This window comes from Chrysemys picta, chromosome 2 (assembly GCF_011386835.1).
Source record: "Chrysemys picta bellii isolate R12L10 chromosome 2, ASM1138683v2, whole genome shotgun sequence".
Classification (NCBI taxonomy): Eukaryota; Metazoa; Chordata; order Testudines; family Emydidae; genus Chrysemys; species Chrysemys picta.
The window spans coordinates 144,464,124-144,483,996 of record NC_088792.1 but is presented as its reverse complement, the minus strand read 5'-3'; the positions used below and the strand labels follow the sequence as shown (position 1 = coordinate 144,483,996).

The 19,873-nt window shown below is 38.1% G+C and overlaps 1 long non-coding RNA gene across 2 annotated transcripts; it reads left to right on the top strand.

Moving 5' to 3' along the window:
* The first annotated feature begins 4,046 nt into the window (after window positions 1-4,046).
* LOC122174653 (uncharacterized) lies at window positions 4,047-17,837 on the top strand. Of its 2 annotated transcripts, XR_006176747.2 has the most exons (4): window positions 4,047-4,312; window positions 5,014-5,133; window positions 9,821-9,916; window positions 17,017-17,837. It is a non-coding gene; the product is annotated as an uncharacterized LOC122174653 (long non-coding RNA). The 2 variants fall into 2 exon arrangements; XR_010598563.1 differs by lacking the exon at window positions 9,821-9,916 and having other exon boundaries at window positions 17,017-17,688.
* The last annotated feature ends 2,036 nt before the right edge of the window (window positions 17,838-19,873 follow it).

Below are 19,873 nucleotides of genomic sequence, written 5' to 3'. Positions count from 1 at the left end.
AGTTTTGTGGGTAGGTTCTTGTGACACTTTATGCACCCTAGGGGATGCACCAATGTATTGCACCTCCTTTGTAACCTGTTCCATGGAGACCGCAATGTCAATAGCCTTCTGTAAGGTAATCTGAGCCTCTGTCAATAGGCGCTTCTGTATAGCTTCACTGTGCAGGCCACACACTAACCTGTCACGTAGGGCATCATTTAGTATCTCCTTAAATTCACAGTATTCTGCAAGCTTTCTCAAGGTTGCTACAAATTGTAAAACTGTTTCATCTTCTTTCTGGCCTCTTTTGTGGAACCTATATCTTTCAGCAATTACCAAAGGTTTTGGAGAGAAATGGGACCCCAGAATTTCCACAATGTCACTGTAAGATTTAATCTCTGGCTTAACAGGGTGCAGCAAGCTGCGTAGCAGGGAGTAGGTCTTAGCCGCTACAACACTTAAGAATCTTGGCATTTTCTTCTCTTCTGTAATGTCATTTGCAATAACAAAAAGCTCAAAACGCTGAGTATATACATGCCATTGCACTATAGTCTCCTCAAAAGGTTCCAGTGGCCCTGTAAGTGTAGCCATGATTTTAGTTTCAGTTTGCACAATCAGTGCAAACAAGCCAGTTCTCACTCCCTTCCAGCAGCAAAAAAAATTTTTTTTTTTGTACCTTAACTTCTACTCCCTTCTGTTGCTAGGGCAGCACAGATATCCCACCCTCGTTGCCATGTTGTTATATCCTTGGGGGCAACAGTTTTAAGAAGAAATCACTGGAGACACAGAGAGCCGTAAACCTTGAAAGCAGCCATTTATTGCCACACACTGAACTAACCAAAAACCAGCTAAAACTGGCTGGGCTATCCCCTAAAAATCTAACTCAGTTGCCATAGCAACACAAGATTCTATTACCAGGACAACCAAATACACAACAGCTTTCTCCTCTGCTATCCTTCACTCTTAGGAGGAGCGCCCCATAAGCATCTGTAAAACTGCCTCAATATCCTCTTCAAATCCCTGCTCAAAACTCCTTTGTCATTCTGCTTACCAAAAAAAAAAAAAAAAAAAAATTGACAATGATTAGGCAGATGATGTGGTGAGACCACAGCCTACCATGCTGACCAATATTATCTCATTGTTTCCTTGTACTCTACTGTCTGTCTCTATCTATCTGTTGTCTCTTGTCTTATACTTACATTTTAAGCTTTTTGGGGCAGGGATCATATTTTTGGTGTTTGCATTTGTTTTGTTTTGTGTACAGCACCAATCACAATGGAATTCTGGTCCATAACTGGCACTTAAGTTATACAAGTTAATAGTATTGCTTTACAAATAATCCCATTGACTTCTGTGGGACTGCTCATGAAGGAAGCACAATTCAGTGTGAGAGAGGGTATTAGAATCTGACCCTTGCTACTTTGTGTTAAAAATTTTCCTTCCCATGTACCATGCTCATACATATGCTTTGTCTCTTGGGTAGGCCTCCATCACTGAAATAACTAGATGAAACCATCTGACCTCAATTAAATTAAATCCAAAAGCCCACATCATTACAATTAGTGAAACCTACTTCTGCATTTATTGTTGAATGAGTTCAATTATTCATTGTTCTTTTTCACATTTCATTATATTTAGGAGAAAATATATATGAAAGAAAAATTCTTAGTTCATAACCCATGTTATGGTTAGTGCAAGTGATTCAAAGCAATCAATAATAAAATAATAAACTTCACAGAATAAATTAACTTGTACAGGAAAGAAAGGAAAGGAGGAGTTAAAATATCAGATATGGATGTATTCTTCTCATTCTACCAGAATCATTAAGTCTTTACAGAACAAAGTTGTGATAAATTGGAGCGGGAGGGCACCAGTTAAAAGAGTGTTGATTTAACCTTTGATGATATAATCTTTGCTCTCTTCTCAGTTTCTGATGAGAATTCAATATTTGACTATTTCACCGTCACAATACCTATTTATCTGACTTGTCTATAAAGATCCTCTAAGACCAATCCCTTACTCTTTGATTCTACTGCTTTTATTGAGCAGTAGGCCTTTTTAACCTTTTTTCTCCCTACATATATGGTACCTCAATCCAAATATGCTGCCTTCCTGAGACTCCCCTACCTAACAAACAAAACACTCACCTGTTCATATTATAAATCTTTGAACTGTCTTTTAAATATACACACTTGACCAGATTGTCCCTTCCCACATGAAAAGCCCTGGGACAGGATATATTATGTGAAAAGCTCCATGATTAATGCATGCTAGATATTACCTGCTATACCCCATGGTATAATTCCTCCATAGGGTGATGTTCCAGGCCGGTGAGTTACCAGACAGCCATTGCATCCTGACCTCCATCCAGTGTCTGCTGAATCCTGCTGCACTTTGAAAGTAGTAGAACTATAGCCTCAGCCAATGCATTTTTCACGGGAGCCCTGATTGGAGGGTATCCTGGCTCTAGGACAGTGGTTTTCAAAAAAATTTCTGGAAACCCAGATAAAGAAAATTGTTGATGCCCATGACCCAACAGAGCTGGGGATGAGGGGTTTGGGGTGTGGGGGTGAGGGCTGTTGGGTGGGGCCTGGGATGAGGAGTTTGGGGTGCAGGAGGGGGCTTCAGGTTGTGGGAGCTCAGTGCTGGGGCAGGGAATTGGGGTGTGGGAGGGGGTCAGGGTTCTGGGCTGGGGGTGCAGGCTCTGGGGTGGGGCTGGGGATGAGGGATTTGGGGTGCAGGAAGGGGCTCTGGGTTTTGTGGGTGTCTCAGGGCTAGGGCAGGGGATTGGGGCGTTGGGTTGGGGCATGGGCTTACCTTGGCCAGCTCCTGGTCAGCAGCACAGTGGGGGGGCTAAGGGAGGCTTCCTGCCTGTCTTTGCACTGCGGACTGCACTGCACCCTGGAAGCGGCCTGCAGCAGGTCCTGCTCCTAGGCAGAGGAGTGCACAAAGGAATGCCCCTCCCCCAGCTTCCATTGGCCGGTTTACGGCCAATGGGAGTGCATAGCTGATGCTCTATATGGGGGCAGTGCATAGAGCCCCGTGCCACTTCCCCCCCCCCCACCTAGGAGCCGGACCTGCAGCTGGCTGCTTCTGGGGTGCTGCGCGGTGTCGGAACAGGTAGGCACTAGCCTGCCTTAGCTGGGCAGCACCGCCAACGGGACTTTTAATGGCCCAGTTGGCGGTGCTGACCAGAGCTGCCACAACCCAGTGCCATACATTCTGCGACCAGTACTGGGTTGCGACCTGCAGTTTGAAAACCACTGCTCTAGGTATACCATCAGGATTTATATGGACCAATGAATGCACAACACCCCCACAAGGCACATTACCTCATTGTGTAGACAATTTTGAGGCTTTCTTTGTAACCATTATAGATAAAGACTTACTTTAAAAACAAAGCGAGAAAGAAACCTGAAATTGTGGAGAACAAGATGACAGCTTCAGAAAGGTGTAAGTAGGTCATACTACTCTGTGCTTGACCAAACTGAGCCCTGGCATTTATTGCCTTTTTCACATAACCTCTGTGGGGCTAGAGGAGGATTTTTATTGACCAGCCACTCTCCACACAATGCCCTTCCCCTGCTTTGTATGCTCCAGGGACAGGCCCCTTGAACACAGCGGTCATATGGGTTATGTTACAACTCAAAGATCATTGCAATATGACTGTAGTGGGGTGGTCACCTCGCTCCTGCCTGAAGGGGATAAAGCAGCCCTGGAGAGGGCTGCAGTGCGGAAAGCTAGGCTGATTGGGGGTAAACAGCCACAGGTGGGGCCACACCCCAATCAAACCAAAGTTGGCCCTCTAAGAAGGCTGAGGGCCAGAGACTGAGACACTCTCTAGCTTCCTAGAGAGGGAAGGACTGGGCTGCCTGGGAAGCTGAGGAAGGTACCTAGGGTGGAGCAGTGCTGGAGAAGGGCAGAGGGAACTGGGGAGCTCTAGCCTAGCAAAGCCCCAGGCTGCACGCCAAGTTAAGGGCCCACAGAAGGGTACTAGGGCTGCAGAGGGGCAGCCCAGGAATAGGCAGAGGCAGCTGTCCAACCCCCCCTTGCCGATGATGAGTGGTTAACCGATTTCTGTCTGCCCCAGTGAGCGGGGGCTAAATGGAGACTGGCAGTAGCCACTAAGGCAAGGTGGGAATAGGGGGTTGGGGTTCCCCTGGGAGGGGAGACCCAGAGTGAGGGGGTACTGTGGTGGGCAGAACCCCTGGGCAAAGGGCACCGGGGTCCAAGAGGGACACGGGGCCAGCGGCAGGTGAGACACCGGCCTGCAGAGAATGCTCTGGGCTAGAAGAGCTAATTCCCAGGATGACCAGCAGGAGGCGCTGCATCTGTGAGTCATCGCCCCCGCCACAATGACTTTCAAGTATCTCAAATTTGACCTTTAAATGTTCAGAATTAGCTTGGGTACTCTAGATGCAAATTGGACCACTACGCTTGGATTTATATTTTCTGAACAATTCATTTAGGTTTACTGAGAATTCTGCTGGTATAGCTACATCAGAAGTGTGAAGAGTTGCATCCCTGAGCAATGTTGCTGTGCTGGCAGAAGTCCCTAATGTATATGCAGCTATATTGGCAAAGCTGCACTTTTACCAGTATAGCTTTTTTTGCTTGTGGGGAATGGTTTAACTGGCACAGAGCACAGCTTGGATGTTGTAGCTGCAGCTACACTAGGAGCAATCTATTTTACTGGCATTCTTATGCCAGTAAAGTGCTCCTACTGTAGACATTCCTCAAGTTTAAACAGGATAAAAACTCAGGTCCAAAGAGGCTTTTAAAAGGTTCAGATTATTATAGAAAATTACAACTAGTTTACTGTATTGTCATCCAATAAAACATACTATAAAATAATTTAGACCCTGTTTTATGCTAATTGGAGGTATTGCTTATGCCATTGTGATCTAAAATATACAGTGTGTGTATATATCTATACCTATATAATCTGTAGCTATATCTTTTCATTTACTTTGATAAAATATGTTCATGTTTTGTTAGATTTTTTTTACTAGTGCCTGTTTAATTTTCATCTAGATATTTGCCTCCAAATTAATCAATCCTGCACTGGCAAAGGGGACAAGATGTCTTAACAGATGTTTTCTTTAATATCTCTGATTCGAGTCATCCAAGTGGACTGTCCTGGAATTTACATAAGTAAGTTATAATACATTTTAAATACTGAAACACAGTTTCATAGACCACTTTTGGAAATCCCATCCTTTAAACTTAGATTTAAAATGGTATAAATTGACAGGTTTTACAGTATTGTGTTCGTGTGTATTTAAGTTAAATTATTAAATGGTGTTTTCAGTCTGTACCATTTATTGCTCACATACATTTAGGGAACTCAGTGCTCATTGTATCATAAATGTTTTTTTACAAGAAAGGCTATCCTGAACTCCAACCTTGTGATAATACGATAACAAGTAGTATGCACATTAATTCATTATATGCATTACTAACAAACTTCGCATACAAACTGTTGATGTGTTATATCCATAACAGAAATCTTGGAAAATATTTAATTAGGGTAATTTCCTGGTTTAATTATCTCTGGGAATAAAAAATGACACTTGGTCAAGGTGAAATCTTTGGAGCTATATACATTATATTATCTGAAATAAATTGTATGTAGAGAAACCAACTCTGATATGAGATTTCACCTTGACTGTTAGCAACTTTGAAACCTAAACTATATCTTCAAATCTCCTCTCTTTCTGCAATAATCAACATTTTGAGTTTCCCCATAGCACTTAATCATAGTTACTTCATTTTACATAATAATTCCAGCCTGAAAAATGAACATGCTTCCTAATCAACTATACTAAACCTATCGTGTGACCCTCGTGATGTGTAAAATGATGCCGGAATTTAATTACTGTAATCTGTCTTGTTTAATTATGAAAAAGTAAAGTGTCTCCCAGTGGTAGGGTTATTTTTCTAAAGGAAGCGTTTCAAGCAAATTCTAGACATTAATCAAAACAAAGGACTCCACAAAGATGCATTAATGGATTGAACAATTGATCCAATAAAACATGGTGGGTGGAATACTTATAGACATAGAGGCCACAATTGGAGAGTTTGTCAAAAAATGAACTATACAATAACTAGTTATTTACCAGTTATAACAGGATCCAATGGATGGAAACTGAAGTAGTATAACAAGATCCAATGACTGGAAGTTGAAGCTAGACAAATTCATACAGAAAATAAGGCACACAGTTTTAGCAGTGAGTGTACTTAGCCATTGGAACAACTTACCTAGGGTAGTGATGGATTCTCCATTACCGCAATCTATAAATCAAAAGCAGATTTTTTTTTCTAAAAGATATGCTCTAGCTCAAACAGTAATTCATTCATGGAAATCCCATGGCCTGTGTTACAAAGGACAACAGACTAGATTACCACAATGGTCCCTTCTGGCTTTATAATCTACAAATCAGTTATGACTATGAAAGAACGGATCTGAACAATTGACAGTTACATTTTAGAAGTCAATTGAAAGTACTAGCCTATGCAAAGTTCTATATACACCTCTACCCCGATATAACGGGACCCGATATAACACAAATTTAAAGCAGCGCTCCGGGGGCGGGGGCTGCGCTATACTGCATTATATCCACTCAGGTGGATCAAAGCAAGTTTAATATAACGTAGTTTCACCTAGAACGTGGTAAGATTTTTTGGCTCCCAAGGACAGCGTTATATTGGTGTAGAGGTGTATTATTAATGGTTGATGGTTGTTCATTTTCCTGTTTTACTTCCTTACCTTTTTCTTTGGACCAAATGCTCCCACTCTTAATCATGCTGAATAATAACCAACTCCATTAGTTGTTGCATTGAGTGGCACTACTCAAGGAGTAATTTTCTACCTAAGAATCTAGCCCTATATTTGCTATGCTGTTACTTATTTTGTTCTGGAAACACTTCAAATATCTTATTTTTTATATATATATGGTCAAAGAATTAAAAGCTAGCTTTGAAAAAAAAAGACTTTTTTATTCTGAAATTTAAAGAAAAAAATTACCTGAGGGGAAAAAAGGCAAATTTTCAATGAAAACACTGTTGAAAAACATGTTGACCAGCATAGTACATGCAAAGTTACTTATGTCACTTTATACTATTCAGCTGAGGAATGTTAAGTTTGCGCTTAATCCTGCAATGTGCTGAATGCTTCATTGGAGATGGTGAACCCCTTCCAGCTCTGCTAAAGCCACTGAGAAGTGAGAGGAGTTCCGTACCTCACATGAGATCATTATCAAAGAGGATATTATAAATGTTTCTAAACACTCTTTCAACACAATTTAAACCCATATTTTATTTTGATTTTGTTTCCTTCAAGAGATTCAGTTTAAGAGACACCATGATATTTTTGTAGCTAAGGAGAAGCATCTGCCTTGTATTTAGAAGAACGCCTCAAAATTTAAGTTGTTATAAGGAAACTGTGTGTATAGCATATGAAGGACTAATAATCAAACAGAGTACTTGTTGGAGTGATGGGATGAGCGCCAGTAAGCTTATCAGCATGTGTGTAGGTTGTTTTATTCTTTTTAATGTTTTCTCTATAATGCTTTCACCTTAAGAATAAATGTTCTTGCTGCTAAAGGACTGTGTGGTAACTTATAATGGTGTTAATTACATTGCGTACCATCTCTGAAGAGAAGGTAAAACAGGCCTGTTTAGGCAGTCTGTCTTTTGCTGGGATATCACAACATAGTCAGAAACTGTGCAGCCTGGAAATGCCCTAATCAGGAGGGAGAAAGATACAGGTCTCCACCCAAGAGAGGTGGCGGCGGAGGAGCGTGGACCCTAGAGTGGGTGCCCTTACTGGACCATAGAGGTATACAGGTGCAGTTATAATGAACTGTGACAACTTAATTTAAGCATTTTGTCAATTGCTTTGCCGGATCTTGCCATAGCGCTTAGCACTTTGTAAGGACTGAGCCATAATTGCTGCATATAACATTTCATTCTCTCGGTTGCTCTCTAATTATTTTTTCACGTTCTCTCTGTATATTTCTTCTCCACTTTGATGTTCACCCTATTTTTCACCCTATTCCCCACTTTTTCATCATCTCTTCTAAATTATATGTGAAAGTACATGTTCTAGTCACACTTTGGAACCCACCATGTTCACACACCAGGTTCAGCATTAGGCAAAATAAATTTAGCTCAGATCAAATTATCCCAAACTACTTACATTAATTTTTAAAGCTTTAACATATTTCTATTTATATTATTTTTGATAAAACCATTTGTTACAATGCCTATGTTTGGGGCCCAAGTCCCTGATTCATCAAAGAATTTAAGCATGTACTTAACTTTAAGCATTTAAGTTCCATTGAATTAAATGCACTGGTTCAAGTGCTTCGCTGAATGAACATAAGCACATTCCTAGAGAGAAACACGTGCCTAAAGTGAAAGCATGTGATTAAGTGCTCTGAAGAATCAGGGCCCACCCACTTTTCAGGTGTCTCTTTTAACCTAGAAACATTAGAAATGGACTTTAGTGAAATTATTTTTAACAACCTTGCCAATGTGTTTCCAATATGTTTCTTGTGAATTAACATCACATTTTTTTCTGTGTGTGTGTGTTTAAATCTGAAGAACCTTTACTATGCTGTTACTAGCAGGTTGAATCTGAACGCAGGCCCTAGATATTAGTTGGAAACATATTAGTTGCCTCAGTTTTCCATGTTAAAAATACTCCCCCTTCCCCCGCACCCGCTCCCGTGAGTGTAATTGTAAGCTCATCATATATATTTAATATGTACTTAGCTGACTCACTGAAAAATGATAAAATTTGTCTCCATCTATTAAGGATACTCAAGCATTTTTTATAACTGGAATGAGGCCATAGGATGAAACAGGACTTTAATCTCATGTGAAACTCAAAACTGAATCAAGTCTTTTGTTTTGATCATGAACTGAGAAGAGTTAATACTCCATAGTTTCAAGAAAACTCATATGCTATTGCAGCCATACTCACCACTTTGCAATCTTTCCTTTGCTGATAAAACTTGTCTAGGTCACTCAATTGTCTCAGCATCCTTGCCAGTAAAATTCCTGATGGAAAGCATTAAGAGCATTTTAACATTTAGAGAAGGCTTTAGCAGCAAAGTACCTATAACTGGGATATGCATTTTATTTCTGCAAATCAGTTATGTGTAATATGAGTGAATGTAATGAATTTGCATTAATTCCATTGGCCCTCCCTTACATTAATGAAAACAACAGAAAATATCACTGACATAATTTTCTACATCATGTCTGATTGTTCTTTGGCTCTTAAAGTGTTTCTCTCCCCCCCCCCCCCTTTTTAATACTCATTCAGATTCTCAATCAAGTAGTATTGCTCTTCATTTACGCTGGTTAATCAGCAGATTTTTACAGTTTAGACTACCATGCATAATACAGCAGGCTAGATACTTACCATATCACTAGTAAAAGCCTGTACTATGAGTTTAATCATGTATTTAATTGCCAGGCTTAATTTGAAAATAATTGTTCACAGCAATTAAGTAAATGCCCCAATTTCATTAACAGACTTCCTAATTAGGACCTACAATATAAAAGTGCTAATGTTGCTCCATTAGGTTTGATTTACTGTACCAAATACTACTTTTTATTATCCTTTCAATCCTTTCACTTTTATCCTACACTAGCGTATTGGGATTAATAATTGGTACTGGATTAATGATAAATGTCCTGGGGAAATTTAGGTTGATTTAATAATAGGGAAATTTTATGTTAATTTTTAATGTTAAATGTAGACCGTGTCTTCAAAAATCTGAGACGTATTTAGTTACCATGGTTTTAAACAATTTGGCTTGAATTACAGGAAAACAGGTTTTCCAAAACTGAATATGTTCTTTCACATATGGTATCCAATTGTAATTCAAGAAATTGGAGTGAGACAGAAAATGCTGCTCCTCTAGTAAGTATGACATTTACTATGAGATATAGTCATATATATGAGATATAGTGATAATGCCAATATTAATCCATATGATAAGGAATTGTCAACTGTCTGAGCCATTGTTTCCTGTGGAACATATAGGGGTCCTTTCACTGGTCTACCACTGTAATACAACAGTCTGCTAGAAGAAACTACTTCTCTTTTTTATCAAAGTGTTCCAGTCTTTCAATGGTAATACAATTGATAAAAAAGTGTAATGCTTGTATGAACGGTAGTCATAGTAAGATAATGGCGATGATGATGATAATGAAAACAGAAAAATCCAGTTCCTTAAAATGCTTTGCGTGAAAGAAGAAAATGTTGTAAGTAGTTCTGTACCCTTCTGTGGCTGTACTGAATGTGACTTACCTGCCAGCATTGGCATTCATGAGTATAGAGCATTAGATTAATTTCTGCACATAGTTATTTCAGCATTTCGCACCTCCATTATAGCATGAAGGAGAGAAAAGAAAATCCAGAGAAGAAGGAAAATATAAAAAGAGAGCACTGAGGAGAAAAGTAACAACAAAAGGTTAAAAAAAGAAACCCCACCCGTTTCTTAATTAGCTGTGAACTTGCTCTCAAATACATTTAGGTCTTCTTAACCCAAATATAAACTGACTTAGTTAACAAATGGATCAGCAGAAAAAGTATACAGACATTGTATATGACATAAAAGCATGTCATTTTATGCTTTAAATTATTAGTAAATATTATAGCTCTACTGATACTAAAGAAATTATATTCATAATATAAGTAAATATTTATAATAATTATGTCGAATTTTCTGGTGTTAGAATGCAACTACCTCATCCATCTAAGCACATGTATACAGATACAGTAAAAATTAACACAATAAATTATCAAATAATAGACTCACAGATAAGAACATAAAAAATAGTCCTACTGGGTCAGACCAGTGGTCTGTTCAGCCCCACATATTTTTTCTTCCCACAGTGGCTGGTACTAAATGCTTCCGAGATTGTTTCTCTCTGCTCCAGGTTAATGTTCTCCTTCCCTGAGACTTTCATCCTCCTCAACAGCAAAGAGGCTGTCTGACTGAGGATGGGACTGTTCTACTCTGTCCCTGAAAGTCTCATTTATGTAGCTCTCTATCTCCCTCAGCTCTTCTAGTTTAGCCACTCTGGTCTCAAGAGCCTGTACTTGGTCTCTGAGGGCCATGAGTTGCTTGTACCCAATGCACACACATGCCACCTGTCCACATGGCAGATAATCATACATGTTCATTCAGTGCAATAAACTGGATAGCCTTCAGTTTGCTGCTTGACATCTGCATGCATTATTTTTACTCTTTCACATTTTTTTGTTTGTTCTTTGGTTTTGGTTTGGAGGGTGGAGGTTATCGGCCTAAGTTTAGAGTATGTGTATTAGGTGTATCTGGTTCTTACATTCTCTCTCTAAACTCCCTCATAAAGCTCCCTTGCTCATTAGCTCCTCTTGTCACTTAGGAGCTGACTTTTTAACCCACCTGTTGTCCCTGAGTTAGCCCCACATCCTTGTCAAGGAATCCTAAAGGATTAGAGATCAAAGGATAGCAGGCTAGAGCCTCATAAGGAAACTCTCAGCCTTGCTTAGCAGGCTGGTAGGCTCAGGTTATAAAGAATATAAATGTACCATCCTCCATCCAATCAATCACAACAAAGCCTGATTACATAGGAGAGTTCTACATCCTACCCTGAACTTGGGTTCTATATAATCATAAGGCAAGCACATTTCATTGCTGTGAATCCTCTACTGAAAATGTTCTGCTTCCAGCCCGCAGGTATTAAAATGTTTGCTGTTGGCTCTAGCTCATTAATTACTACAAGTGTTATGACAGTTCATGGGAGACAGATGATCTACAGGTTGCCAGGATTCAAAGCATACAGGGTTTTAATGTTCAATACATTAATCTTGAATTATACATGGAAGTAAATAGCAATAATTAAGAAATAAATTGGGTTACTACTACGCCCGGTCAAATAGTACAAATATTGAGGCAAGAACATTTTTGCTAATAAGAATTTGGTTCCCTGAAATTCAGGGAGCCACTCAGATCACATAATTTAAAAATATCTATAACAGAGAGGAAGAGGAGGGGGATGCAAAGATCTTACATATATTTTAAGGCCAAAAAGGATCATGATGGTGATCTAATCTGATCTCCTGCATGTGCATGTCATGAAACTTCACCAAATGATCCATCCATCAGACCCATAACTTCCAGGGGAGCTAGAGTATATCTTTTGGGAAGACATCCAAACTTGAGTTAGAGAATTCAAGTGATGCAGAATCCACTACATCCCTAGGTGATCTTCATTTTAATGAATTTGCAAAGCACTCAGAAACCACAGTGACATCATAGTATAAGAACATGTCACTCATTATTTTCAACTATTTATACAACTACTGGTCACTCAGAAAATTGTTCTAGTTTGATCATTAGCATTAATGAATTAATCTGGAAGTTGACATAATGTGGACCCCAGAACTGGACATGATATTCCAGTAACGGTCTCACTAATGCCACATACAGAGCTAATATCATCTCTATATTCCTACTTGATATTGCACTGCTTATGCATCCTAGGATCATGTTCACCCTCTTAGCTACAGAATCACAATGGAAGCTCATGTTCAGTTGGTTATTTATCAGTGTGCTTAAGTCCTGCATTTCAGGATACAATCTCCTTTTTATAAGCATGACCTACATTACTTGTTTCTAGTACAAACTTGCATTTGGATGTATTAAAACACATGCTGGTCAAATGAGCCCACTTTATTAAGCTATCTACATAGGTCTGTATAAATGATCTGTCCCCATTTTTATCTACAACCCTGCCAATTTTTGTGCCATTTGTAAAGTTTAATGGCAACAATTATATATTTTCTTTCAGAGCACTGATATTAATAGCATAGGACTGAGAACAGTGCCCCAGAAGATCACTCTGGATTGGATGATGATTCTCCATTTATAATTACTTTTTGAGATCTATCAGTTATCCATTTTAAATCCATTTAATATCATCTACATTAATTTTAATAGTGATCTTTTTAATCAGACTGCCATGCAGGACTAAGTCAAATGCCTTTTGTAAGTCTAAGTATATTACATCAATATAGTTACCTTTATCAATCAAATTTATAATCTCATCAAAATATGTCAAATTTGTTTGGCAGGGCTTAATTTCCATAAAACCATGGATTGACATTAATGTTGCTACCATCCTTTAATTCTTTACTAATTGCATCCTGTATAAGCCTACGATTTTGCCTGGGATCAATGTCAGGCTAACCACAGCCTATAGTTACCCAAGTCATCCTATTAACTTTTAAAAAATATTGTTACAGCATTAGCTTTTTTTCAGAGTCTGGAAATTATGGCCCCAATTCAGCAAAGCAATTAAGTCTGTCCTTAGAAATCACTCCCTTCTCAGAAAAGTATTTAAGAATGGGCTTCAGTGCTTTGCTATATCAGGACCATAGTACAGGGAGTCCTCGGACTTACGATGCCCAATTTATGTCGCACAACACTTACGATGCTTTTCAATTGACTGCCCATTTCACCCCCTACAATGCTTGTTTTGCCCTTATGTTGCTCGATTTGCACAAAGTTAACTTGAAATCACTTCCTGGTTGCTGTATACTGGTATGGAGTTGGAATGGGTCGCTTCTAACTGGCTTTGAGGCAGCAGGGTGTCTTGTTTTTGATTGGCTGAGCCCGGGGCCAGGAGCCAATAAGAAAGCTTGAACAGTGGTTGGCTGAGGTTCAGCATGTGTGCCATTCTCCCTGGCTTTCTGAGCCTTCATTGCCAGGATTCTGAGCAGCATGTGTGAGTTTATATGTTTATTTGAATACTGTTTACAAAATACAGTGCACAATAAATACATTGATGTTGCAACATTAGTCATCTATAATTCATTTAGTACAAAAATATGGGTTATTGTGGTGAAAATAGTGTGTCAAGCCTTGGTTCAGGAACCAATCCCCCCTTCATACCATTGATTACTATGGGAAAAGCGGTTTCAACTTACAATGTAATTCTGAGGAATTAATTGTGTCGTAAGTCCGAGGGCTCCCTGTATTTGACAAATATTTAAGAATAAATGAATACATCCAAAGAAAATGAGAATTCATTTTTGAATAATTCCATAAACATGCAAGGAATAAATTCAGACCAATTAATATTCATAACACATAGTTCAACCAGATGTAGTTACAAATCTCCAGAAGTACTAAACCTAAACTAGTTTTGAAATTGTGACTAAAAGGTAAAAAGGTCCACTTCTCATTACACTTTTCCCTGTCCTTCTCCATTGTACATTATCTTTCTGTTCATCTGCTCTATTACCTCCTATACTTTTGAGCAGTTTGACATTCCCAGTGGTTCAATGGCTGGAAATTTGGCTTTTATTTCTCACATTCACTCTTCGTTAATAAGTTTTTTGGGTGATTTAAGGTGTGCAGTGAAGAGTAAGACTAACAGCTCCATGGCAGCACATGAGCGAAAGGTTAGGTCTATGAAGGGACCTATGAACAACTCGTTTTACATCTGGATTTGAATGTCTGAAAACCTTAGGGATGTATAAAAAATCTGAACTTATCAAGAGACAAAATTTTCCCTCCATTTTTATAACTGTTTCTCCAACTATGCTACTTCAACTCAAGCTATAATCAATGCAAAGAAGTGGGCATGTCACCTTTGTGACAAGATGAATTATCATTTTAAAGTGATGTGAAAATGGGAAACAGTTTCAGGTTCATATGTAGGAATACAAAGCCCACTGAGATTTTTGCTAATGGAAACATTCTGAATTTCATTAGAATGCCATCCTTGCTTCACGATACTTTAAATCTGTCTGAATTAGGTTTGACCAAATTTATCCCAAATATCTTCATGAGTTTGACAGAGCTTTCCTCTCCAGGGTTATTGTGCTAGGTGACTGCTGTTGACTGAACAGTCTCCTGGTCATATAGTATTTCATTTTCTGAATTTTTGGTGGCATTTTAGTGCCCATTAAATTGAGGCTTAATACCAAAGAATTTATGCAAGCTTCCCTTTGACAAGCACATAAATAGTGATATGCACCATTCCTATTATTTTAGTCCTGGTCTTTTCCTTAATCAGATGATGTCAGTAGGTGAGTGTTTTGGTGATATGGACATGAGTCCTTCAAACATTTTCATAGATAACCTATGTAAGGACATTTGACTTCAGGTGGAATTGTGGGTGCTAAGGACATCTGAAAATGAGGACATTAGTTCTCTAAAGGGGAATAGCTAGCATTATTATCCCAATATGCCAGTTAGCCTCTTCTCATAAGTCTTCTTGAGGAAGAGGACATTTCTGATACATTGCATATATGTATCAATCTAATCTCTCTATATGCTTAGTCCCTATTACTGTAGAATCTGAACACCTATACATCCCTTTTCATCTCTGCATCTATGTATCAATCTAATCTCTCTAGGTGCTTGAATAATCCCTATCATTATACAGTCTGAACAACTATTCACTCCTTTTTAATTCTGTTGAATGTTCACTGTAATTGTCTCCCCAAATCTTAGTGCTGGTTGTGTCTTTCCAGTAGATAAGAACTGCCATCCCTAGAAGGGAGTCTGGTGCAGAGGTTTGTTCAAAAATCCCTGTAAATGTCTGAATATAAATACCATTAAAATTAGTAAAATAATTAAATCCTAAGGTAAGCTAGTAAAATCCAGAAGATGTTACAAGTCATATCAAAAATAGATGCACAGATTGTTTAAAGGCAAAGGACTAGATTGTCAGACTCCCCATACGGAGAGTTAGCAGGAATAAGAATTCTTCTTACACCACTCTAAGGTTTGGGCATGTAAAAGTTAGTGCCATCTATCCTCTTATTTCCCTCATCAGAGTTGATGGTAGAAAGGAGCAAGGAGTGGGTGGAGTTTTAGGCTCCCGCTCAGACAAACTCACCAGTCAGAACAACTAAGCTAGTTGTGAGAGGCTGTGTGTCATGATTCGCTGAGTATCTCCAAGGGGAAAATTCTCTGGGGGCTGCTACTGGGGTGGTGCAATTTATATACTACTCCTTACTCAGGGGTGTGCCTAGAGCCTATTCTGACATGGGAGGTGTATTCTGTCCTCAGTCACAATGCATTCAATTCCCATTGACTTCAGTAAGTAGTAGGTATTCCAGAACACTGAACATCAGGCTGTGAAAGCCTTCCTTATATAAATAGGCACCATGACTGTCTTTCACAGGGACAGAGGAATTGCCATAGTGGATCAGACTCATGTTCCAGTAATCTGGCTAGTATCAGCTCTGGTTGACATCAGGGCTGCTGATTAATTGCAGTTAACTCACACGATTAACTCAAAAAAATTAATTGTGATTTAAAATAGTTTTAATCACGCTGTTAAACAATAGAATACCAATTGAAATTTCTTAAATATTTTGGATGTTTTTCTACATTTTCATATATATTGTATTCTGTGTTGTAATTGAAATCAAAGTGTATATTTTTATTACAAATATTTACACTATAAATTGATAAACAAATGAAATAGTTTTCAATTCACCTCATACAAGTACTGCAGTGCGTTCTCTTTGTTGTGAAAGTGCAACTTACAAATGTAGACTTTTATTTGTTACATAACAAAAGAATGTAAAACTTCAGAGCCTACAAGTCCACTCAGTCCTACTTCTTGTTCAGCCAATCACTAAGACAAACAGGTTTGCTTATATTTACAGGAGATAATGCTGCCCTCTTCTTATTTACAATGTCACTAGAAAGTGAGAACAGGCATTTGCATGGCACATTTGTAGCTGGCATTGCAAGGTATTTACATGCCAAATATGCTAAACATTCCTATGCCTCTTCATACTTTGGCCACCATTCCAGAAGACGTGCTTCCATGCTGATGACACTCATTAAAAAAATAATGGGTTAATGAAATTTGTGACTGAACTCCTTGGGGGAGAATTGTATGTCTCAATCTCTGTTTTACCTGCATTCTGCTATATATTTCATGTTATAGCAGTCTTCGATGATGACCCAGCACATGTTGTTAATTTTAAGAACACTTTCATTGCAGATTCCACAAAACGGAAAGAAGGTACCAATGTGAGATTTCTAAAGATAGCTACAGCACTTGACCCAAGGTTTAAGAATCTGAAGTGCCTTCCAGAATCTGAGAGGGACGAGATATGGAGCTTGCTTTCAGAAGTCTTAAAAGAGCAACACTCCGATGCGGAAACTACAGAATCTGAATCACCAATAAAGAAAATTAACCTTCTACTGGTGGCATCCAATTCAGATAATGAAAATGAACATATGTCAATCTGCGCTGCTTTAGATTGTTATCGAGCAGAACCCGTTATCAGCATGGACACATGTCCCCTGGAATGGTGGTTGAAGCATGAAGGGACATCTGAATCTTTAGTGCAACTGGCACGTAAATATCTTTTAATGTCGGCTATAACAGTGTCATGAGAATGCCTGTTCTCACTTTCAGGTGACATTGTAAACAAGAAGCGTGCAGCATTGTCTCCTGCAAATGTAAACAAACTTTTTTGTCTTAGCAGTTGGCTGAACAAACAGTAAGACTGAGTCGACTTGCAGGCTCTACAATTTTACATTGTTTTATTTTTTGAATGCAGGGGTTTTTTTGTACATATTTCTACATTTGTCAGTTCAACTTTCATGATAAAGAGATTGCATTGCAGTACTTGTATTAGGTGAATTGAAAAATACTATTTCTTTTGTTTTTTTACAGTGTAAGTATTTATAATCAAAAATAAATATAAAGTGAGCACTGTATACTTTGTATTCTGTGTTATAATTGAAATCAATATATTTGAAAATGTAGAAAACATCCAAAAATATTTAAATAAATGGTATTCTATTGTTGTTTAACAGTGCGATTAATCACGATTAATTTTTTATTCGCACAACTAATAGCGATTAATTTTTTTAATTGCTTGACATCCCTAGTTGATATTCCTACATTACAAAATATTAGATGCATTTTATTGTCTTACAGGTTGCTTATTTCTTGCACTAATTTGTTCAGGTGTAAAAATATTTTTTTTTCTCTACTGACCTCTATAAGAATAAGTAATACATGTTACCTTCCCGCAGATTATAAAGTGCATGTTGTTAACAAAGAAAGTCTGCAGGAAAAGTTATTAATTGGGGGTGGGGTTGCTGCTTTGTAAAATAAAAAAAGAGAGATTTTCCATCCCTATATTACTGATGAAACTGTAGGTGCTCGATAACAATGCAGGTAATTTACAGCTTTCTTGAAATCAGTTTGGAGACATTAATTTACCCTAACAAAAAATTAGAACATTAAGGCTGCTTCTTCAGCTTGTTTCCCTGCAAACTAGACTAATAAATGTCATATGCTTAAAAAAAAAAAAAGTTAATCATCTTCAAGTTCATATTTTGTAAAACATTTTGCAAGGAAAAAAAGCACAGAAAGTTGCACAGATTATTCTTGTCATGTTATTTAGCTTAACAGCCTTCAAAGTTTGACCTTTTCTGAGCTCCTGGTGTGTTACTATTCCTTTGTCTCTGTGTGCTGTTCTTCCAAACAGTGAAAGAGTTTCTTTGTATGAGTCCATCAGCCCCTCACAGAGTTCTGTTTTATCTGTATATTTGCTGAAATCTTTATGTCTTCACAAAGAATTCACACTAATTATTTTAGCCCAAAATGCTTATCTTATGTCTCCTGCCTTTTGTACATTTCTCTATTTATTTGTTATTTCCCCATCTCCAAACTTTTAAAACTTGGGTCTTACTGTGTCACTGTAGTAGGTCTATGATTGCAGCAAAGATTCAATGTGGATAGACAACACCAGCTAGCCTTTCAGTGACCCCTTCAGAACCAAAATTACAGCTTTTATCTTTCCTTCTGGCTGTTTGCAGAGTTGTTTTTTCTCTCTCTCTATTCAGAACATATAGACTTTTACTTACATGAGTAAGCAATACTTGTGTAAGCAAGGGTTTGAAGATTGAGACCCTATGAATTTGAGCACAGTCACACAGAGTTTAAATTGCTTTGTACTCTGATTTGTTGACAATTTAGTCAAGGTGAACAACATTACAAGACAAAGAAGAGAAAATAATAAAAATAAGCCAGATGTTGCTGCAATGTTGAATGGAAAGTACAGATTTTAATGTTTTCTTCAGTTAATGAATAAAAAAGAAAGGAAAGGAAAGAACTTCTCTCTGAAAAGATGTGAGTAAAAATTATATGGTATTTAAACATACATTCATATGAAATGGATCAGAATGTAATCAGCTTTTCCTAGTTCTCATCTGATTTGCATGAAATTTCAATTTGGGTGCTGGGAAGATATTTTATTATGAACATTTTTTATGGGACGTGTCATTTTTCATCTGTACTATGCAGAGTTAGTACTTTAGATATTTTTCCACCCTGAAATCCGATATTTGTTCAATGAGAATTTTTGTTTAATATAAATTAATCTTTTGGCAAATGACAAAGTGAATTTCAGTTGATCATTTTAGAGTTTGCTTTGGAATAAAGAAGGAAAAGTAAATTAAAAACAAATGGTGTCTCTGTTCCAAAGGGAATCAAAGAAAATCCATTAACACACCAACCAAAGCTTACGCTGCTCTCCCCAACACCTGCTCTGTTCTGTCCTTTTAAAGTTACATGTGTTATGAATGTCAACTTGGTCATGTTGGGATGGGTAGGTCTGTGAGCCAATAGCTTTCCCAGCTCACTCCTAGACATAGTTAACACATGCTGCATAGTGGGATTTCTGGGATTTGGCAGAATTTCCAAAGAAATTAATGACAATACAAAAAATTCCAGTCCTTCTCCCCTATCTTAGCTACTCTGCATGGTGGCTTCGTGTGCAACAAGCCATGATGTGAATATAGAACACGCTAGCCTGCAACGAACTAAGTTTCCATATGGA